Source organism: Protopterus annectens, chromosome 3.part1 (genome assembly GCF_019279795.1).
Source record: "Protopterus annectens isolate FY-2018-M chromosome 3.part1, PAN1.0, whole genome shotgun sequence".
Taxonomy (NCBI): domain Eukaryota; kingdom Metazoa; phylum Chordata; order Ceratodontiformes; family Protopteridae; genus Protopterus; species Protopterus annectens.
In genome coordinates this window covers 1399894129-1399918788 of record NC_056732.1, presented here as the reverse complement: position 1 = coordinate 1399918788, position 24660 = coordinate 1399894129, and the positions used below count along the sequence as shown (strand labels likewise).

General features: G+C 40.2%; 1 protein-coding gene across 6 annotated transcripts in view; it reads right to left on the bottom strand.

Moving 5' to 3' along the window:
- The window catches only part of LOC122798488 (alanine aminotransferase 2-like), a 1719357-nt gene that overhangs the window by 1406664 nt on the left and 288033 nt on the right, over positions 1–24660 (bottom strand). For 4 of the 6 annotated variants that reach the window (XM_044067464.1, XM_044067469.1, XM_044067470.1 and 1 more), the window contains exon 2: positions 17430–17572. The exons of the other annotated variants lie outside the window; for them this stretch is intronic. The gene's annotated coding sequence lies outside the window, so the exon portion shown is untranslated. The remainder of the gene's footprint in view (positions 1–17429; positions 17573–24660) is intronic. 6 annotated transcript variants of the gene reach the window in all.

Genomic DNA, 24660 nt, shown 5'->3' with positions numbered 1-24660 from the left:
ACAATAGAAGAGAAGTACAAAAAATGTCACCACATAGGTCACTCACTATAAGTGCAACTTAAAATATTTAAGCAAAATTTCAATAAAAGCTTTTTTCCCCTTTTGAAGAAAAGCTTGCATCTCACACTATGGGGTTTTCCACACCTATTACAGTCTTGAACAAAAGACCATGGGTGGATGTAGCTGTGTGCTAATTGTCCAAAGAAACCAGTGTTCTACCCTACTTAAATTTAAGTAAATAAATACTAAAAAAAAAAAAAAAAAAAAATATATATATATATATATATATATATATATATAAATAGGATAGTCAAAAATTATAAAAATATACAGTTGACAAGCCATGTGTATGTGTACATACATGTACCGGTGAATATGTCTCTCTTCCCCATATATATATATATATATATATATATATATATATATTCTCTCTCCCCATACATGTGTGTATAGATGTATAGATTTTATATATATATATATATATATATATATATATATATCAAATTCAGAGGTTTAATACACTAGCAACACTCTTCAAGTGCAGTTTATTAACAGTGAATTGTAAAGTCAAGGTTCACTTCCAACCTAAATAGAAAATGGTTCTCTTTAACATACTTGTAGTCAACGTTCAACTCTTGTGTTTTCTAAAATCCAAATGACCAAAAGCAGAGCTGACAGTGCCTCTAAATTCAGCAGTCATGTATTTATAAAACAGAGAGGAGAGACTGTCACATAGCTGATCAGTTGATAAAGACTTTATTGCACAAAACACTAAGCACAAACACTAAAACAGTAAATCAGTTGATAAGCACTTTCACATCAACAGATGCTTCCTCAGACCATTAAGGTCTGTTAACCACAATGTAACGTTTGTATTCAATTAAATACAAAGTAACCACGGAGGTTACCTAAATAAATCACGTAAACATAAATGTGGTTTTAAGGAAACACTCGTTACAAACCATAGCCTTAGCCTTTATCAGACAGCAAAGAAATGATCCATCTCATTTCAAGTTTCTCAGTATTATTCACCCAAGTTCTAAAAAGGTTTATACATTTTCATTCTATGCGGACTGTTCAGGTATTAACTTGGCATACCTAGCTAGATACAGATGATGTTCTGCATTCTATACAGGGAAAATGGACTCCTCCCTTAAAGAGCATGTCCGTGAGCTCTATGACATACATAAAGCTGATTTGAATAATGCTGTCTACAGCCACTCGCGCTTTTACTTTTTTAGCATTACAGTTTGCAGGTATTAATAAGCATTTAGGAGAAATCATTAATATTTATTATGTATTTATTTATTTATTGCATTTGTTAACTGAGAAAGTCCACTGGGCCTGGAAAGAGTGCATTTTTCAGTGCAGGCCTGGGGAGAAAAGCTCCACAATAATTACATACAAAGAAAATATTAATACACATAACAAAGAATTTTGAGCAGTACTATTACACTGAAAGAAAATAAAACAATAGTGAAAATAATTACAAGCATGGAAAAATAGAAATAATAAATGGCACACATTCAAATCAAACATGTATCTAATATGTTTGCAAGGTTCAATGTACTGGGGATGTTAAGTACAGTGTAAGAATAGGAGGAGATAGAAGGGCTAAGGAGGGAAAAAGTCAAGCTAGAGTGGCAGGAAAGGCAGTAAGTAGGCAGAGTGAAGGGAAGGAAATTATAGTAATAGTAGAGTTGTAACACCAGGGAGAGAAGTCAGGAGGTGGGGTTGTGTTTTGGGGTACTGGAGCATAACCAATGAGAGGAGAGATGTAGTTTGAGGGATTTTTTAAAGGAGCCAGGATTACTGATAGTTCTGAGTGACAGGGGGAATTATTCCATGCCTTAGAGATAGTATAGAAATACAACATTTGACCAGCTGAGAGCTTAGTTTTCTCTATGGACAGTAACATTTTGTTTTCAGACCTGAGGTGTTTGTTAGGATGGTACATGGTCAGTATGGAGGAGAGGAAAGGGCAGGTTTTTGGGTGGTAGATGATCTTGTAGGCTGTAGTAAATTGTAGAAAAGTGAGATAGTGAGGGGATTCTAGCCAATTTAGTTGATGCAGAGAAAAACAGTGATGGGTAGAAAATTTTTCATTTGAAGCAAATTTAGCGACTTTGTTGTAACAAGAGTTTGGTTTTGTTGTCAAGAAGGACTGTAGATTGGTGAGGATGTGAATGCCATATAGAACTGTTGGAAGGAGGAAGGATGAGGCAAGAGCCTTTTTTGCAGAAGGGCTAAGAAAACAGTTGTGCCTATAAAGGGCACCTAGTTTTTGATGGGTTTTTTGATGTTGCTGTAGATGTGAAGGTCAAATGTTAATTTGTCATCAATGATGACACGTAGTAATTTGGTACTAGGGATTACGTCAATGATGGTGTTGTTTTGGGAGCGAACTGATAATAGTGACTTGTCAACAGGGTTGGATTTTGTGGGAGTAAATATTACAAGTTTTGTTTTATTGGGGTTAAGGGTGATAATACTGAGAGACTTGAAATGAGATGGATCATTTCTTTGCAGTCTGATAAAGGCTAAGGCTATGGTTTGAACGAGTGTTTCCTTAAAACCACATTTATGTTTACGTAATTTATTTAGGTAACCTTCATGGTTTACTTTGTATTTTATTGAATATAAATGTTACTTTGTGGTTAACAGACTGTCTGAGGAAGCACCTGTTGATGTGAAAGTGCTTACCAACTGTTTAACTGTTTTAGTGTTTGTGCTTAGTGTTTTGTGCATTAAAGTCTGTATCAACTGATCAGCTGTGCAGCGGCCTCTCCTCTTGTGTTTTCTGATTCATTTTTAAAGATTCTCAGTGGGACCCAATAATCCTTATAGTTCACAGATCTGGTGTTGCATTTCAGCACAAGCTGACTTTCAGGAATCAGGCACATCCACGGACAGGTACCTGGTAATCCTCAAGTAAATCCACAGGTCTCCCAGTGAGTCTTCTAACCTCCTCTGGTTAGGGTTCACCAAGAGCCTACATATCTGTCTCAAAATAGCTGTTTTCACAGGCTGTCACTGTAGCTAAAAGTTGTGCTTTTCACAGAAACTTGTTTCAAGTGATTCATATTTGACTGGACTATCACAGAATTTTACTAGCATAATATACTGACTATATGTGCTACCACCAAGTTCTTACCTTAATATATATAAATAATGGGGTTGACATAATGGTTATGGTCTTTACCTTATAGACACAAGGTGCAGAGTTTGAATCTCAAATGGGGTGATGGACTATTACTAATCAATTTATATTTATTTAAAATTTTGTTGACTGGGAAACTCTGACTAGGACAGAGATTATTTTCAGCAGAGGCCCAGTGAGAACTGCTTCAGATGCATGTCTTTGGAATGTGGGAGGAAAACCACATACGTTCATAGGTTCATAAGTTGGTACTAGGCTATTGGCCCCAGGGCCTATACAAGCCTAGCCATAACAATTCCCTGGCTAATTCTTCCCACACTATGTACTTCCCTGGACTCCTGTCTAGCAAGGTGACGGACGTGATCCCTGGGGTGAATTTCCTTTCTCCCATCCAATCATCAAGGTTCCTTTTGAAGAGAGCCAAAGAGGTTCTCTGCTTGACATGTATGGGCAGTTTATTCCAGAGTCTGTGGAGTCTCTGGGTCAGGAACCTATCTTGTTTATTGTGATGACAAGGTTTAGATCCCTGGAGCGTGTGGCTCTGCGGGATTGGGATTTCTTTAAGTGTAGCATGTCCAACAGCTCTGAGTTTGACATGGCCTTGTATGTTAAGCAGAGATCGCCTCGGAGTAGACGATATGCGACAGAGTATAGCTGGGGTTTTTTAAGGCGGTCAGCATAGGGCATCTGCTTTAGGCCTGTAATTCTTTTAGTGAGGTATTTCGGCGGCCTTTCCAGTTGTTGCAGATGTCTTGAGAGGTACATACCAACTGGATCATTGTATTCTATAATGGGTCTAATGAGGGATGAGTACAGTGGGACAATGACCTCCTTTTTTCTGGACGAAAAGCCCTTAGTGATGAGGTGTGCCACATAGAAGGATTTCCTGACTGATGTGGCAATGTGGTTATTGAAGGTGAGACCACTGTCCACCTGTGTCCCTAAGTCTCTTATCACACTTTCTGTGTTTAGTGTACTTCCACCTATGTGGTAATTCATGGGTACATATTTTTTTCCCAAAAGGGATAACTATACATTTCTTGGCATTGAGCTTGTGCCCATGGCTCTGACACCAAGCATCTGTTTCTGTAAGGCTCTTTTGTAGAGTATCGACATCATTTGGGGATTCAATAATGGCTCCCAGTTTGCAGTCATCTGCAAACTTTGTTAGCCAGAGTCCCTTAGTGTTGGCCTGTACTTCAGAGAAGTAGATGCCAAACAAGCGAGGTCCCAGGACTGGACCCTGAGGTACTCCACTTGTCACTTGTCTGGAACTGGATTTGGAGTCAGCTACTTTTACAGTGTGGTTTCTGTCAGTAAGCCAGTTGGCAACCCATCGAGTGATGTAGGGATTAATGCCCAGCTTAGTAAGTTTATCTATGATTCCAGAGTGGGGGATGGTGTCAAAGGCCTTGGCGAGGTCCATATAGGCTGTGTGGACTGCCTTACTCTCATCCATGGCTCTGGAGACTGATTCAAAGAAGTCAATCAGGTTCAGGAGATAAGATCGGCCCTTCATGAGCCCAAACTGGGTTGCCAATGTCTTTGTTTATAAGTTTCATGATAATACGTTCCATGGCCTTGCAGATCAGGCTCGTCAGACTGATGGGGCGGTAGTTCCCGGGATCCAAGGTGGATCCCCCCTTGTGGAGTGGGATAACTGTAGCTGTGCAAGTGGGCATGAAGCCTGAGGTGAGGGTATGATTAAACATGATACTTACGTGAGGTGCCAGTTCATTTTGTAGTTCATGTAGTACACAGCCTGGGATGTCATCTGGTCTCATGGATGCTGTATTCTTAGCTTTGGAGAGTGTGTTTTTTTACCTGTGTGGCCATTATTACCGGAATTTGGCAATCTTCTGGTATTGAGATGGGCCATTTAAGGGGTGAGAGGGGGGTGAAGTTGGCACTGAATCGATCTGACAGGATATTGGAAATATCCTTGGGATCAGTATATTTAATGCCATTCTGTTGTAGCTCAGAGCAAATCTGAGCATTGCCATTTAGATTCTTGACATAGTTATAGAATGCCTTGTGGTTGTCTTTGGAATCTTTGGCAATTTTATTTTCGTAACTAGCTTTGGAGGATTTTATGAGGGATCTCAGCTTCTTACTGAGGCTGGTAAGGGGTTTTTTTGCATCCTGGGATTTTCCTCTTTTCTGCAACAGTTTCTTCCTTTTGTTGTAAAGTTTGTTTATGGCAGGGGACCACCAGATTGGCTTCCTTTTTTTGTAGGAGAGCATCTTCATTCTACTTGGGATGGCACGATTCATGTATGAGTAGATGTGCTTGTACAGTGCCTTAGTGTAGGACCCAGCAGTCGAAATTTCAGTTCCCATCTGCATGGGTGTCATGAAGTTTGTAACTTCTGACTTGTGTAGCATGAAGTTGGCTTTAGATAAGTTTCTTATGGAGGTATATAATAAAAGGAAAAAACTCATGGTCACAACTTGTACTGCCTTAAAGACAAGTGCTCTCTTATACAACTAAACAAGAAACTAAAATGTCTAAGTCCAACAAGGCCAACTGTGAGGTCAAGTTAGCCTTGCAGGTTAAGGCCAGTCACAATGACTTCTTCAGCTACATCCAGAACTTTAATTGTAAGTCACTGCAGTGTGCTGAACTGGTGAACAGTACCACCTTCACTGAACACGTGACATAGCAAATCTTCTGGCTGACAAATTCAGCTCAAACTTCACCTCCACTTCTCCCCAGTTCCACCAGGTAAAATTCCCTCCAAAATACATGAATGTAGGGAGGGCATACAAACTCTAAACAGAAGGATCCCCAGCTGAGAATCAAAGCAGAGAGCATCTTGCTGTGAGGCAACAATGTTAACTGGTGCATCACTGTGCTGCTCAACTGAGGAACCTATGAGCCTATAATTTTGATGCACGAAACAGCCACTATGACAAAATGACACCTTCCCAGCAGAAACTCCCTGGTTCTATTCTGAATCGGATGTGTTATGAGATAAAGATAATCCATGTACATTGTTGTGGCTTTTAGCATGCCTATGCTTAATGGTAAAATGAAAAATTTTACAGTGATAAACCCATATACACAGTTAGGTGTTTACCTCCATTTGCTTATACAATCATTGTAGTGGTGCACAGTCCATTTCCAAAGTAAAGCTGCTGCCCAACAAATAATACAAAGAAATTCTTGCCCATTTACAGAGAAACATTCTCATTCTCTTGGCAGAGTAGCTTGTCTCAGCCTTACTTAGCTTAGCTTCCTACTTAATAGCAGGATGGATGTTCCTCACCCATTACTTCCCAAAATAACTCATCTTTGATCAACTCCTAGCTGAGATGCATCAACCTGTACAATGAAAGTCAGGATCAACAAAAACTGGTTCTGGACATAAGATTGCTTTCAGCGGATCAAAGCCTCATCTACTTCTATGGTATTCCTTACCTGGATAGATTTTACAAAAGGAAAGATGCCTATCAGAGGACAGGCTATGGTAGCAAAGAGTAGTTGTTTTTATCCCTAAGAACATTTTCATCTATAATTTGATACTAAGTACAAGCCAGCTTTTGGCATCTTCTTTTTTTTTTTTTTGGGGGGGTATCCCTCTCATAACCATATAACCTAAGTATTTGATAGTTTTGATAAATGGGCCCCATAACCTTCTGAATAAATTACTATGTAAGCAAGTTATTCTGCCACTAACTACATGATGTAAGGCTTTAGACCATTGCCCACGAGCATTTGCATCTACCTCTCAATCTGTTAGCACAAGAAATGAGAACAAAGCCAAAACTATTGGGGGGATAAAGGCCCAAAAATAGGGACAATTTTAAATATTGCTCTTATACCTTAAGACAATCCCAAAGTTAATAAATATTACCTGTGGCAGGCACCATTTTTAAAACTACAATCCACTCTAGAAACACGCCCCATGAGGAGCTCAGTGTCTCTCTAGTAAGTGTTTTACAACTCTAAATGCCTATTTATGTTGAATTGTGTTAGACATTTTACAACTGTATATGTTTATGTTGAATTGTGTTAGACACTTAATATGATTTATGCTTTATTATTGGAAGTTACTATGCCATGCTAGCATTTTGTCTGCACCAAGTTGTTTTTAGTATAATAGTTTGGTCTATTTGCATAGCTGCACCTTGTTCACTAATGTAATTCATGTAATTGTGTTGTGTGTAGACAGCTCATACTGGTGTCTAATTATTTCTATATAATTGTGCTGTTACTTTTGGATAGAATCACATTAGACAACCTCGACAGAGTGCTGCTCGCTATATTTTTATCTGTGACTGCATAACTGTCTTGAGGTTTCTTCTAACAGATGTTTTTCCAATTGGCTCAGTATCTGCATATGCTAGTAGTTGGTTCATGACATATTTTCCTGTATGTAGTAGCCATTTGCTCAGTTTGTTTTGTAATCTTTATAAAATATATTTACCATCTCAAAGTGCTTACTCCTCTTTGTACTCTTCTTTTCTAGACCTAACACCACTCTTAAGTATTCAACTGCGGTACCACCTTTAACATTCTTATAAGAAAAGCGCAGCCCGGGTCTGAACTGTCTGCAAACAGCTACAGTTAACTTCGAGTATGTGTCTACCTGTTTGAGCCAATATTCATTTTCCCCTGGAGAGCACTCTGCTTTGGTTGTAAGCAGCCCCACACACACACACACATAAACACACACACACACACACACACACACACACACACACACACACACACACACACACACACACACACACACACACACACTCATCTTCCACTTTCTCTCTTATTCCCTTCTGTTAGCAAATAGTATCCATAACTGATCAATACTGTGTGTTTGTTAATTTAAATTGAGACCACAGTAGCCTACTGATACAAGGTTATCCTGTTTTTCCACCTGAGAAATGGTTAAGAAATGGCTTACAGTTTCAGAGCAGTCCTTGCTCAATTGTGATTGGTTCTTAAACACAAACTTGTCTTTGCTTTGGCTCATTAGCAGCAGTACAAAGAACTACCTGCTCACACCCTTGTTCTCCCCTCCGCCTTCCCTGTTTATTACCTTAAGACAAGCCCAAAGTTAATAAATATTACCTGTGGCAGGCACCATTTTTAAAACTACAACCACCCTTGTCACTATCATATGTTCATTTATCAGTTAACTCTGTTACTGATTGTTTCCAGCTCCTCATAAGAGCAACTAACAGGGTCTCTACCCGTTTCGCTCCCCACCCTGCCCCCTATTCCCTCCCGCCTCCAGTGGTCCCACCTTTATTACATTCACAAACCCCTCCCATCTTTCCAATAACCAACCACAGTGCTAACCCAACACTACCTCCTCCATCTTTCCACTACTATCACACCTCCTCAACTAACATGTACAAGCATACCTTACCTATGCTCACTGCATGCACTCTACTTGCATATCTTACATCCTACCAAAGCTCCATCATTCCCCCACTCAACCACTACCACTGTACTACTACTCACACTACCACTCATGTCTCACCCTCACTCCGCTCCCCTCCCACCAACTCAAGAACCATCCCTATGTACCCCCCACATATTCTACCAACTATATTACTCAAACATAAAACATCCCTACAACTTAACATAGTAACCCTCCCACCATACCTATTACCCACAGAGCACAATCATAAAGTTTCCCTTATAAACAAACACATTCAAAAACTGATAAAACTAATAACCTCATGCATATCAAAACTAGCCCTAAGTGGAGACATCCACCCCAACCCTGGCCCTACCATCTCCAACCCCAATTCTCATAATCAGACTAGAAACCACAACTTCTCCCATATTACAGTCAATAGAAAGCCAAGTGACTTCCTTCGACTAAGTCTATATATTAGAAGTATATCCAACAAAGTCCATGAACTCCATGCCACCATAGACTTGTACTCCCCAGATATAGTCATCCTGACAGAAACCTGGATAAAACCTTACATTACCAGTGAGCAAATACTCCCTACAGGTTATGGCATACTAAGAGTAGACCGGTTAAACAAGAAAGGAGGCGGTGTAGCTATAATATTTAAACAGCATCTAAACATCCAGATCTCAAAATCATCAGCTTCACAAATAGGCAATAAAGAAATAATATATACCAACCACAAAATAAACCAAAACAAAACCATCAACGTAATTGGATGCTACTTTCCGCCTGGACAAAACATCCCTCCACTAGAAAACTTCCTCAGCTGGTCTACCCACCATCTCCCCCAAGAAACTATCATTTTAGGTGATTTCAATATTGACTGGCAATCCTAGGCTTCATCTAACTAGTCCAGTCGCCAACCAGGATAAATAAAAACTCCAGCAAGCACACTAGTCTGGATTGGATACTAGTCAGTAAGAGCCCCCAGTCATATATAACAGGCTGCTTATCAGATAGCCTCAGTGATCACTCCCCAACATTCCTACTCAAAAATACCTATACCAAGCTAAACCTGTCATCTACCATCAAATACATAAAAAAACTAAACTTTAACCCACTCACATTCATCTCATCCCTGAAAGAATGTAACTGGCATCCACTAAAGTACCTCAGTCTTGATGACACAGTTGAATTTTTTAATTCTACCTTCCTGAGCATCCTTAATTACCATGCCCCCATAAGACTTTCCAGAATCAAAGCACAACCCTCCCCATGGCTACAGAAAACCACTAAGTCAGAAATGAAAAACAGGGATAAAGCCTGGGAGCACTGGCGCAAAACCAAAACCCCCTCAACTAGACAGAAGTTCCTAGAACTACACAATAGAGTAAAAAAGCTAATAAAACAGGACAAATTCCAATACTACCAGTCTGCCCTAGACTCCTCACTACACAGCCCCAAACAATTCTGGTCCTACATAAACTCCATCCTCCACCCAGGTAAAGTCAGTACCCCTCCTCCTAACATCGCTCACTCCTCAGAAAATATTGCTACCTCATTAAACACACACTTCACACAAACCATACTATCACTAGCTAAAGAACACAACCTCCCTCCCCTCCAACCCACACCTTCAACTAGTAATCTCCCCACTGCCTTCTCTTTTTCTCCTGTACCTACCTCCAACATAAAAAACTCTTAACTAAACTTAAGCCCACCAAATTAGCAGCAGACAACCTCCCAAGTGAATACCTACAAATCGCAGCTGATGCTCTGGCCTACCCAGTATCCATCTTGATTAACCAATCTCTGTCAGAAAGTTACGTTCCCACACTGTGGAAAGTATCACATATAATTCCCCTCCACAAAGGTGGACCCTCCACAGAAATAACCAATTACCGCCCCATAGCTATTCTCTCTCCACTCTCCAAAATACTAGAGAGATGCATACACTCTCAGGTCTCAGACTACCTCCTTACTAACAACCTCCTTTCCATTACTCAGCATGGTTTCCGACCAAACCATAGCACCACCACTGCATTACTGTCCTTTACTAACACTATCCTTCAGCATAAAAACAATGGCTGTCTCTCCTCTGCTACTTTCCTAGACCTATCTAAAGCATTTGACATGGTCCCACACAAACAACATATCTCTGTCCTCAATAACCTATCCTTCTCAAAATCAGTCACCAACTGGTTTCAGAGTTACCTGTCTGACTGCCAACAATCCGTTGTATGGCAGAATGACATATCTCTCCAACTACCCATCTCCATAGGGGTTCCCCAAGGATCCATCCTTGGACCCCTACTCTTCTCTGTTTTCACCAATAATCTAGCCTCTGCCACGAAACATGGCACACTCATACAATATGCAGATGACTCAACCATCATCTTCTCAGCCCAGTCCCTACCCAAACTGCAAAAAGTCATCAGGGAAGCCTTTTCCTCTGTTGAAACTTGGTTATCCGAAGCCCAATTAATACTCAACCCAAACAAAACTAAACTACTCATCTTCCAACCCACCAAACATACTCAAAAAACTCTCACTTTAACATCACAGCATTAAAAAAACAAAAAAACAAAAAAATCTTGCTTTTTTCCCACTTTTCTGAGATTTAAAAAAGTTCAGTTACAGGCTTGCTGTTCTGAACTGTTTGTAAGTTTCTTGGAGGCCATTTTTTCCTTGGGCTAAAGGGAAGTCTCTCTGTTCATCAGTGGCAGTGATAAACATTGAGCAGCCTGCCTGCCCCTGTAGGAGTGGTTGCTGCCTTGAAACTGTAGTTTTATTGGCCATTTTGGGTCAATTCCAAACTCCTTGATCTCCCTCTCTTAAAACCCTCTTTTGCACGGTTTTGCGCGTTTTTGTGCATAGTGCTACAATGGGCAGCGCTGCCTAATTGGGTTTAAACTATTCCTGGCTGCACAAAGTCTGCTCTTCACTTTTTCCCTTAGAACTGCTCTATCTCTTAAATTAAACACCATATTCTCATTCTAAGGCCTTTCACTGGTCCAAATAAGTAATCTTACAAGTTAGCACTATTAAACCATAAGCACTACTTACTCTTATACTCTCTACAATTACCTTGACCCCTATTAGTCCGTCTTAATTCAGTTTCCCTATATTACTCTAGCATGTCCAAAGGTCAGTCAATTGTTTCCTCTCCAGTCCAGCTGGTGAATCTGGGAATTTTGAGGCAATGTTACAACTGTCTCATGTACACGGCCAACCCTCTCCTCCTCCAAACAGGTTCAAATATATGTGAGAGATGCAACCATATGGCCAAACTGGAGGCTGTGCTCTCTCATCTCAAAACTGGTGAAACCAGTCAGGAGGAGAAGGTAACCTCACACAACACAATTCCAGTATCACATAGTCCCACCACATCAGCGAACCAAACACATAAATACACAAAAACATACTCAGAGGCTCTAAATAAAAATCTACCTAAGCAACAGAGACCTCCAAAGCAGACATCCAAGCAAACGCTACCCCAAAACAAAACACGCACAACACATAGCCCACAAAGTCAGTGTGCCAAGCAGCCACAGCCCTAAAGGCTGAATAACACACCTGATACTCTTGTAATAGGTGACTCTATTGTCAGACACACTGACGTCCCGCTCACCAGGCTGAACAAAGAGAAGGTCACAGTGAGCTGCCTGTCGGGCGCTAGGATCCGCTACATAACGCAAGCACTCAGGTCACTCCAAAGCAAATACAAATATGACTCAATCATTGTACATGCTGGTGTGAATGACCTGAGACATACCTCCCTGGACTACATAAAAAGAGACATAGAGGAGCTCTCTGATCATGTAGCCCAGGCTGGTATGACCCTGACCTTGAGCAGCATCTTACCCTCACCTAGAATGATGCCACAGTACAAAGACAAAATGATAGATTTTAACAATTGGCTAAAATTTTGGCGTCATTCAAAGGGGATCCAGTGTCTGTCAGCCTGGGATGACATGCTCAACAAGCCACGTTGCTTCGCTAGGGATGGTTTGCACCTGTCACCACTGGGCTTTCGGATATTGGCAAAGGCTCTTGCCACCCCCATAGTGCCTTTTTTAGGCAAGGCTCAAAAGTCAAACTCACCTCCATAGTCAGCACAAGAAACTAAGGGTAATTCTGCTAAACGCCAGAAGTCTTAACCTCAAGATGCACACACTCAAAGCTCTCCTCAGTATGGAGAACATTGATATCTGTGCAGTGACAGAAACCTGGTTCAAGGCTCCAGAGAGCACTCCAGCACTACCAGGTTATACCTCATATCATGCTTTTCAGCCCCAAAACCCGGACCGAACCACAAAAGGAGGGGGAGTTTTCATATTTATCAAGGATATCCACACCTCCAGGTTAGTGGCATTGCACGAAGTATCGGAGATCATCCATGTGCAACTAACAGTGGGCAAGACTGCTTTTCAGTTTATAGCATTCTACATACCACCCTCTCAAAGTCAGGAATCCCACTCGGCTTTCCTGAAAACATTGGAGAACATGAAGATCTCTCCGAACACCATTATATTGGGCGACTTCAACTACCCAAACATAGACTGGGAGCACTACTCAAGCCCCAGCACCTTAGCCCAAAGGTTCCTGGAAATTATAAACTCAAATGCTATGGAACAACTAGTCACCACTCCCAGAAGAGGGGATAACATACTAGACCTGATCATTACCAACATGGGTACTCTATGCTCCATACCAGAAGTATATCCCTCATTGGTAAGATCAGACCATAAGTTAATTTCACTGGATATCCACATCCCGACCCCACCCCCAACCCAGAAAACCACAGTGAAAAACTTCTCAAAAGTGAACTTCTCACTTCTCAAAACTGAAGTGGAATCCTTCAAGGCCCCAGGGCCAGTGGAAACTACGGCCCAAACTGCAGAATCCTTTATAAATGCATTCTACGGACATCTCCAGGAATGCATGGATCATGCTATCCCAAACAAAACCAAGATCCAATCATCCAAAGGCAGGCGTCCAGTCTGGTGGACCCCAGCCATAAATAAACTGTACAACAGAAGGAGGAAGCTACTACATGATAGAGCAAAATCCCTAATAGGGAAGGCAGCTCTGATCAGTACTAGCAAAAAATTATGATCCCTCATAAAATCCTCCAAGGCCAGCTTCAAGAGAAAAATTGCACAGGACACTAAAGACAATCATAAGGCTTTTTTTAGTTATGTTAGGAACCTGGGATGTAACTCCCAGACTTGTTCTGAGTTGATTCTAAATGACAAAAAATACACTGAACCCACAGACATCGCCAATATCCTGGCAGACAGGTTCAGTGCAAACTCCCCCCCCCCCCAAAAGAGCAAGTAGCTATCCTGGCAGAGGGCTGCCTTCCAAACATCTCTGATACTCAGGTGAAGGCTGCCCTCTCCAAAGCAAAAAACACTGCTTCCATGGGACCAGATGGCATCCCGGGTTGCGTCCTACATGAACTCCAAGAAGAACTAATCCCTCAAATAAAACAGCTGTACAATCTCAGCCTCACTACAGGATATGTGCCCACAGAATGGCGTACAGCAACAGTGGTCCCACTCCACAAAGGTGGAGCCTCTACGGACCCTGGAAACTATCGCCCCATAAGCCTGACTAGCCTAGTCTGCAAGGCTATGGAGAGGATCATCATGGAGCTCATAAACAAAGACATTGGGGACCTACAGACACTAGATCCTACTCAATTTGGCTTCGTCAAGGGCAGATCCTGCCTTTTGAACCTGGTCGACTTCTTTAAAACAGTCACCAAAGCCATAGATGAAGGGAAGGTAGTCCACACAGCCTATCTGGACCTAGCAAAGGCATTTGACACAATACCCCACTCAGGCATCATAGATGAGCTATCCAGCTTAAATATAAACCCCTATGTCACAAGATGGGTCGCAAACAGGCTCAAAGACAGAACCCACAGAGTGAGAGTTGCTGGAGCCATGTCAGACTCGAAACCGGTCACAAGTGGCGTCCCACAAGGTTCTGTCCTGGGACCGCTTTTGTTTGGTATATACTTTTCCGAGGTACAGGCCATCGTGGGAGGACTATGGCTCACCAAGTTTGCAGATGACTGCAAACTGGGTGCCATAATCAACTCTCCAGCTGACACAAACATCCTTCAAAAAGGTCTCACAGAGACGGATAACTGGTGCCAGAGCCATGGTCTAAAGCTAAATGCCAAAAAGTGTATAGTCATACCCTTTGGCAAAAACAATATGCCCACAAATTACCACATAGGCAGTAACCCATTAAGTACAGAGAAAGTAATTAGGGATCTGGGGACCCAAGTTGATAGCAATCTCTCCTTTGACAACCACATTGCCAAAGTGGTTAGAAAGGCCTTCTACATAGCCCACCTCATCATGAAAGGATTCACATCTAGATCAAGAGAGGTAATCGTGCCCCTTTATTCATCCCTCATCAGGCCCATCATAGAATACAATGCCCCTTTTTGTATGTACCTTACCCAACACCTGCAGCAATTAGAAAGACCCCAAAAGTACCTCACCAAGAGGATCAAGGGACTCAAGCAGATGCCATATGCTGCTCGGTTAAAAAAACTCCAGCTCTACTCAGTTGCATACCGCCTACTTCGAGGCGATCTATGCCTGACATATAAAGCTATGTTCAATCCAGAATTAATGGACATGCTCCACCTCAGTAAATCTAAATCCCTTAGAGCCACATGCTCGAGGGACTTGAATCTCAGCACAGAAATAAATAGAACTTGCTGGAGGGACAGATTCATAACCCAGAGGCTCCCTTTGCTCTGGAATAGAATTCCAATTCATGTTAGGTAGAGCACCTCACTGAATCTCTTCAAGAAAAATCTTGATGAGTGGATGGGGGATCGTAGGTTTGTCCTGGGGATTACTTCCGTGTCACTATTAGACATAGGCACAGTAAACTAAACCTTAAAAAGGGCACAGTATACTCAAATCAAGGGGTGGCGTAAGCCAAACAAAATTGGGCTAGGCTTGTAATTGCCCCAGGGCAGATAGCCTAGTATGAACCTATGAACCTATGAACCTATAAAAGACACCACCACTGTATAACCAACTGAACACACCAAATTGCTAGGAGTGGAAATAGACAATAAACTAAAATTTGACATTCACATATCCATGACCATAAAAAAGTCCACAAAAAACTAGGAGCGTTATACAGAAATAAGCAACTTCTCACCAAAGCAGCAAAGATTTCAATAGCAAATTCCCACCTTATCTCCACCCTACTTTATGCCTCTCCAATATATACCAACTTCTAAGGCAATGCGATCTAAACAAGGTAGAGACCTGCTACAACAAAATCGCCAAATTCGCCACACGCGCATCCTACCATAGTCACCACTATCTCTCACTTGCTGAACTGGGCTGGCTTGAATTCCCTCACCTCCTTCAATGGTATCAACTCTCACTCACCCACAAGCTAGTAAACCATCCACTAAATGTCCCATCCCTCCAGAATCTACTCCAACCCTATCGCACCACCAGACCACTAAGATCCAGCAACAAAAATCACTTGCAGATCACTAAAGCCAATAACTCTGCTGGTGAAGCACTATTCTCTTGCACCATAGCCAAATTATGGAACTCCCTCCCACCCACAATTACCTCCATACCATCATGCACCCACTTCAAAACTTTACTAAAAGCACACCTAAAAACATGCTGGCTATGCCCTTGCAACTCCCACTCTAATATCATCCACCCCATTTAACCACTACCTTTCTTTCCACTCCACTAACTACCTTGATTATAGCAAGCTCAGATGCTCATAAGCCTAGTATTTATTATACAGCAGGAACTTCTTATTGTAACATTTGTTAATGTCTGTTATGTACTTCACAGATAGATTTTAGTTGTTTACTGATGTACTATGTTCTTCATCTGTAAATATGTTGTAAGTAATTGCTATGTAAATTGTTAATTGCTATGTAATCCAATGTAACTTCTGTTTATTTGTTTTAACTGTGGAGCTTTTCTCCCCGGGCCTCCGCTGAAAATGGACCTACGTCCAGTCGGACACTCCCGGTCAACAAATATAAATAAATAAATAAATAAATAAAAAAGTTGCTAGAATAAAAGGTGTGTTCACATGTATTTTCTGGAGGATATGAAGTCTGAAACTCAAATGGCTGTCATTATGTAGTGACTTCATTCCTCAATGAATTGCCAGAAAAAAAGATTATGAGAAACAGACCAAAAATATGAGGCAAAAATCTTGACATTCTGTGAAACTCTGGACAGTTGAGACGTATGACCTCTGAAAATAGGCATGGGACTTGTGAAGCCCAAAGAGTAAAGGAGTATAGTGAAAAATGCATTCCATGGTAGAAAATTCTGTCTTTTCTTTAGTTTTGAAGGGCAGGGGAATCTGACAGTACCCCTTATTTAACTCTAGGGTGGTTTTAAACTTTGCTTTGCTAAGTCTGCAGACTTTAAGCATCAGATACATTTGATCTGACTCATGTCAAATATAAATGTATCACTCATTTTTCAGAAATTGCAACCAAAATTATATGGTGAGATCCAGCTTAAAGATGAATATGATCAGACCATGGACACTCAGGCATTCCTAAACAACTCCTAGTTTAAGCATTTTGTTTTAATTCACTTACTTACTAACTTATTAGCTTATTTACTTGCTAACATACTTACTAACGTACCTTTTTATTTTTTTCTGGTTCTGGTATCCAATACTGCACAATTTCTGTATGATACTGTACAGTATTAAATTTATCAAATCGGGTAGTTCAGAAAAATACTATTTCTCAGTAGATATTCTTTTACATTTTACTCCTTCTTGCTTTTCAGCTTTACACAATGTTTCATCTACTTAAACAATAGAAATGGAATTCTCAAAAAAACGCACTTTTATTTTACCTCAGAAGCTGACTGTAGAAGCTTTGGCTTCCCCTTCTGGTTTTAATACATTTACGTGATACATTTGCACCATAGAGATGTATGTAGGTCATCTGGAACTCTGGCTAGTTCTTAGACTGACTGGTGTCCCATCAACCCTGCAGCTGAGAAATAAAAAAATAAATGGAATAAAAATTAAAAAGGTCTTCCCCAAAGTTAAGGGGCAAAAAAACAAAACAAAACAAAAAATACAAATAAACTCATGTCCCAGAACTGTACACTGTTGCTACAGTTAATCACACACACTAAGCTACTAATATATCATTTAGGCTAGTACTTCACCCATGCTCCATCACCAACTGCTGATTGTCCCTCCTAACAGTTTGCATCCAGGGCAGACACCCCCTTAACTGTCTCCTTTGACATAAAAATTAACTAGGAAACCCCACTACTGTAAGGCAAACTACATCCTATTAAGTGACAGTTTTTTCAAAATTCAAGGCTCCCCATAACCCTGAGACCAAAGCTACCTATGCAGAATTATTCACAGAGTCCCTATACAAACATGTGAATGGTTGCATAGAGGCTGCCGTACCTACCAGATGTAAACCCAAAACAAACACTAAAAACAAACCCCACTGGTGGAATCCTTACTTAAAAAGGTATATAATAAAAGGAAAAAACTCATGGTCAAAACTCTAACTCCCTTAAAGACAAGTGCTCTCTTATACAACTAAACAAGAAACTAATATGTCTAATTCCAACAACACCAACTGTGAGGTCAAGGTAGCCTTGCAGGCTAAGGACAGTCACAATGAGTTCTCCAGCTACGTCCAGAACTTTAATCGTAATTCACTGCAGTGTGCTAAACTGGTGAACAGTACCACCTTCACTGAACACGTGACATAGCAAATCTACTGGATGACAAATTCAGCTCAAACTTCACCTCCACTTCTCCCCAGTTCCACCAGGTAAAATTCCCTCCAAAATACTACCTCCAGTTATTAGCAGAGGCCAAGTACTGGCAGTACTTGCTAAAGCTAAGAACACCTCCTCCATGTGTCCCAAGAACATCTTTGTTTGCATCCTGAACTGTCTAAAACATGACCTATCAGGACCACTTGAGGCACTCTTCAACTATGGCCTTGAAACAGGCTACATTACAAGGGAATTGAGATCCACAACAGTCATAGCCCCCCACAAGAGTGGACCATCAACCAACTCTGGGAACTACAGGCCCATCAGTCTAACAAGCCAAATATGCGAAGCCATGGAAGGAATTATCATGCAAATGATAGAAAAGGTCAATGACAACCTATAGACAATAGACCCATCCCAATTTAGCTTTGTTAAGGGAAGGTCATGCCTACTTAAACTACTAGGCTTCTTTGAAAGGGTCACTAAGGCAGTGGATGAGGATAAAACAGTTCGTACTGCATATCTTGACCTAGCCAAAATGTTTGATACAATACCCCACTCAGGCATGGGTGACAAGCTCTCTTAACTAGACATAAATCTCTACATAACTCACTAGATTGCCAGCTAGCTCACAGACAGGACTCAAGAAGTCAGGATTGGTGAGACTACCTCCACCTAGAAGCCAGTCACTAGCCCCAGGGCTCTGTGCTAAGCCCAGTCCTGTTCGACATCTACTTCTTGACAGTGAGGGCTAAGGCTCACCAAGTTCACAGATGACTGTAATTTGGGAGCTATTACAGATATCCCCCAAGATAGCAATATCTCGCAAGAGGGTGTAACAAAGAGAAATGACTGGTGCCAAAACCATGGCCTAAATCTCAATGCCAAAAATGCATTATAATGGCCTTTGGGAAACTGTCAACCTAAATTAATTACTCCATCAATAAAACATTCTTAAGATTTCTCCTAGTGGTAAGGGATCTGGGAACATATGAAGACATCAGTCTGGCTTTTGACCAACATGCAGTTAAGATAGTAAGAAAATAATTCTATTTGCCCAACATATAGTAAGGGTATGGCATCCAGGTCCAAGGAAGTCATTGTACCACTCTACACAACCTTTATCAGACCTGTCATTGAAGACGATGCCCTCTTTGGCATGTATTTAAACAGACACTTGCCACAGTTGAAAACCACCAAAGTTTCTCCCCAAGAGCGAGCTCAGGGCATGAATACCCTGTCCTATGCTGATCGTGCTCTAAAGGCTTTGTCTCCCTATTCAGTCTTCTACATGCTGCTGAGAGGAGATCTGTGCCTGGCTTACAGGGCTTCCTCAGAGCCAGCCCCTATGGATCTGTTGCACATGCACACAACCAATAGCACCAGAAACACTAGATCTAGGTTCTGAACTTCACTTGTGACATAAGCAGAATGTGTTGTGAGAAAGGTAAGGGTCCCAAAGGATCCCTGAACTATGGAATAGGCTCCCCCATCCATGTAAAACAGAGTTCATCCCTGATCCTATTCAAACATACCTTGTAAATTGGATGAGAAATTGTACATTTACCTCTAGTCTGCCCCCCCCCCATGTCCCTTATAGATAGATGCCATCAACAAGAAAAGTATTATCCTAACTAAACCCCCCTACAAATACTTAGTTGCCTCCTTACTAACATGCTCCCTCCCAAATATAGTCACTCATGATACTATACTCAGGATCCAAATGGTTTGTGGTGTGCAGCTAGGTTTGTAAGGGTCCTAATAATCATGAGGCTAGTAGCTACCTATGAACCTTCACCCTACCCTAGTAATAGTTTCTATGTTTTTTTCTTTCCATTTTCCATTATTTTGTAGTTGACTTCACTCATTTTCTCTACCACCTTGAGCGTCCTTGACATCTTGCTATGGACGTATTTTCAGCAGAGGAACTAGTACTTGGGCATCTATACTAATCTATCACTTTGTGTAGAGGGTTTAGGCTATGAGCTGTAGTTCCTGTGGTGCAGGGTTTGATTCTCCCAGCTCTCATCTGCTTATTATGTGACCGTGGCTAAGTCAGTTAACCAAACATTGTTTCTGAGTCACCCCTGAAAAGGGGCAACCTGGTTAACAAATGGATATTATTTTATTTCTAATACTAACACTTTGAACCATGAAGTGTGTACCCTTTGTCGCATCTCGTGTTATCTGCATCTGTTCCTTAACTATTGGTATAGCAATTTCTAATCAAGCATCACACTTTCAAATGGAGATTTTATTCCGCCACCAGGTCTCCTTTGCTATATTTAACAAGTTTTGGGGATATTTAAAATATAATAACTCAAATAGTGTAAACCCTGTTGAAGCTTAGGGTGCTTCACTTATAGCAAAAAGTAGGTAAGGAAGTAACTGATCCCAGTTTTGCTATCTTACAGCATGGATTTCTTTGACATAGACTTCACTTCAAGGGTCTATTAAAGCACTCCACTATTACATTTGTTACAAGCTGGTACACTGAAGTTATTAACTGCTTTACTTTAAAACTTTGGCAAAGCTGGTGCATTAAACTGGACCCAAATGGAGTCCCCTGGTTTGTGAATATTTGCTTGTGATCTCTACCCAGGAGAAAACTAACAGTAGTTATCTGGCTACTGATTTAGCATTCACATTTTACAGCAGTACTGCTACAGGAAATGTAGTGGCCTTGTCAAGAATCTCTAGAATAGTGGTAATCATTACTAGAATTTACCAATGGTCTGGACCCGCAAGACCCATGGCTATTCACTAAAATGGGACTTCAATAATAGGTATGAGTATCATTTTAGATTTTCATTATCAGCATGTTAGTTAGAAATCACATTTTGTTACGCTAAACATTCCTATCAGTATTTGGTAATGTGCCCTCTTTCCCATATCTAAACTATATTATTTCACTTGCTGACAGTTTTTGTATTCAGAGACATCTGTGCATTCTCAGATATATGCTTAGGTTGCTTGGTTTTAAACAGTAATTGATTAGCATGTAATCTTTCAATTAATATAACTAGTTTATTACCACTCTGAGTCACTCTGAAAAGATCATTTATATAAATTACTTGCGTGTCCTTTTGAATTTATCATTTGCTAACATGCATATAGTTTTACTTTTACTGTTCACTTCTGGTTCTAACCATAAGTTCACTTCTGGTTCTAACCATAAGTTTTAAATGTGCTTTAAATTAGGTATTTATAATCTTACAATTTTACTTTAAATATCCAGTTATAAAATGTAATTGCTTGTGTTACAGAAGACACAAGAACTCTAACCAGCAAGTCTTTTGTAATGTTTGACAGCCCAGATAATTAGAACCTTCCAGATCCTATATATGCCTTGAAGACTTCCTCTGTAAGTTATAAAGACAAAATATCTTGAGTCCAACTCTCCAGTATGGCATATCATATTACAGCCGAGTGACGCCTCCAGGTGCATCTGCAGTTACCTCCCACTGCTCCTCTAGCCATCAAATATTGCTTGTTCATATTTGCATTAATAATTCCAAAACCATGTTACATGCAAGGTATCGGAAAATTTTATCTTGAAGCATACATGATAGCAAACACAATTGTATTGATATATGACCTCTGTCAATGGGTATTTGTTGAAAATGTAAGGTGATAACTTAAATTTTTAAATGCTGAAGCCACACCCACTAGGAGTTAAAGGTGCACACTCAAAAGAGCTCTAATGGAGGGAATGAGTTAAAGACAAGAAAGTGGGCTTTGATGCAGTCATCCTTATTCAGTTTCTTTAGTCATGGGGTATTCTTTGTGGTGGTAAGTATAGTGGATATCAAGTCATAGGTTCATAGGTTCTTAGGTAGGTACTAGGCTATCGGCCCTGGGGCCTATATAAGCCTAGCCAAAAAGGTTCCCTGGCTTTCACCATCCAAGAAAATTATTTTCCTGTGCCCCTGTCAAGCAGTGCCACAGAAGTGATCCCGGGGTGAATTTTCTATTTCCCATCCAGTCATCAAGATTTTTCCTAAAGAGGGCCAATGAGGAGCTTTGCTTGAAATGAATGGGTAGTTTGTTCCAGAGTACAGGAAGTCTCAGGGACAGGAATCTATCCGTTCGGCATGTTCTGTTTATTGTGGTGACAAGGTTTAGGTCCCTGGAGTGTGTATATAATCTATCTGGAGATGGATTAAATGTTTGTCATTAGCTTCACTTTTCTGCTGAAGGGCTATTATATGTTGACCATTTTTACCGCCTGTAGCAGTGTCTCTATGCATTTCTCCATTTTGACACACTATAACAGCTCACTTACAAAACAAAAAAGTTCTTGCTGTCTTTCTCTGTCTGGGTTGGGTAAAAACACAAATGACAAATATCTGTTCTCAGGTAAGGTAAGCACAGAGAGTAGCAATAATTACCTCTTATCAAGTGGGGTAATTAAATGAAATTTTCTTGTATCTGTTGTGATGGAAGAATGAAAAAAATAGTATAATGATATGTGTGTGTGCGTGTGTGTGTGTGTGTGTGTGTATGTATATATATATATATATATATATATATATATATATATATATATATATATATATATCACATCCACACATGTGTACATACTATATCTATACAGAGAGAGTGAAAGAGATATGTTACTCTGTATCTGTGTACCAAATGATGCTCACATTCTCCACCAGTGTAGTAGGTATGACACACAGGAAATACTTCCTTCAGTTTAAGTGCAGTTTATTTATAGTGAAATGCAAAATCAACAAGCTCTTCCAACCTTAACAGAAAACAGGCACACTAATGCTTAGAACATAGTTTTGCTTAACACAATTCTTGTCAAATTATAGTTTCAACTCTATGCTTTCTAGTCCTATTTTAAACTTTCCCAGTGGAACACAATCACTTAATTTTGCATAATTAGCATTGCAGCTCAGTCCAAGCTGCTTTTTCAATCTCCAGGCACACCCATAAATAGGTTCCTGGTCCTCCTTGGGTAATCTACATGAAGTCCATTGATTCTTATTGTACTTCCCTAGCTTCTTCTGGTCAGAGTTCAAAAAGAGTCCACACTCTTGGCCTCAAAATCATGAGAAGCAAGCATCCCTAAACACTGTACACACAAGCCCTGCATTTAACAGCTTTTTATTTACATTTGTTAACCGGGCTGGTCCAACTGGATATTGAGTCCATTTTCAGTGGAGGCCCGGGGAGAAAAGCTCCAAAAATACTTTCATTTATAAACAGAATTACAGAGAGTAACATTTTAGTTAAAGAGCATTTAAAGTGTCAAATTCTGTCAGGAGCAAAAGTTAGGACATTGACATACTAACTGTCAATTTGCTTGTGGACTAAAAAAAAAAAAAAGTAGCCACTATGCCACTAGACACACACAAAATCATTGGACAGCCACACACCAATAAAGGCATCTGGAAAAAAGTTTTTGTGACTGATTAAATTTCCCCATTCTACCCATATCATCAAGAATTAATCTCTCGATTGGCGTGGCCAAGGATGAACACAGGATAGCAGCAGATTTCTTCAGCTCCACCAATTTCATTACACTGACAGGAATTAATTACTTAAAAAATTAATTTTTGAAGTAATTTTCTTTCTAAATATGTTTGTTTTATATAGTTCTTGAACTATATCTAAAAAAGAAAGGAAATCTTAACAATATTCCTGTCAGAAATCACTTTGGAAATTTTCCTGTCAGTTTATCAGTCTGAAATGAGTTCCAGTAAGACAAATTCTCAAGACTCCAGCATCAAGAAAGAACTTCAGTCTCTGATAATTATAATCCAGCAACTTACTGCTAAGATGGATAAAATGGATACTAAAATAGACACCTTCATAGAAAAACTACAAAACAAATAGACTTGTTACATATAGACCTGCAACAACAGAAGATCCAGATGACAGGCATAGAAGAAGCTGTGAATGACATGGAAAATAGAATACAAGAAGAGGAAATCAACATTGAGTTTCTGTTGAAACAAAATACACATTTACAAACAAAGCTGGATGACCTGGAAAATAGATCTAGGCGCAATAACATTAGGATTTTTGGACTGCCAGAAAATATTGAAGGTAACAATATTACTTCTTTTTAACAACATGGCTCCCTAAAACTTTAGACTTACCAGAAGCATTCTCTTTTGGTATCGAAAGAGCACATAGATCTATAGCTAATACTAACTCTAACAAAAACTATCCTAGATCAGTTATAGTTAGATTTTTATCATCTTTTGATAAAGAGATGGTTCTTAAATCTGCTTGGGCTAAAGCTCCTGTTAAGATTAATGAGACAACTGTGCGTTTTGACAATGACTATTCTTCCATGGTAATAGCTAAAAGAAAAGTT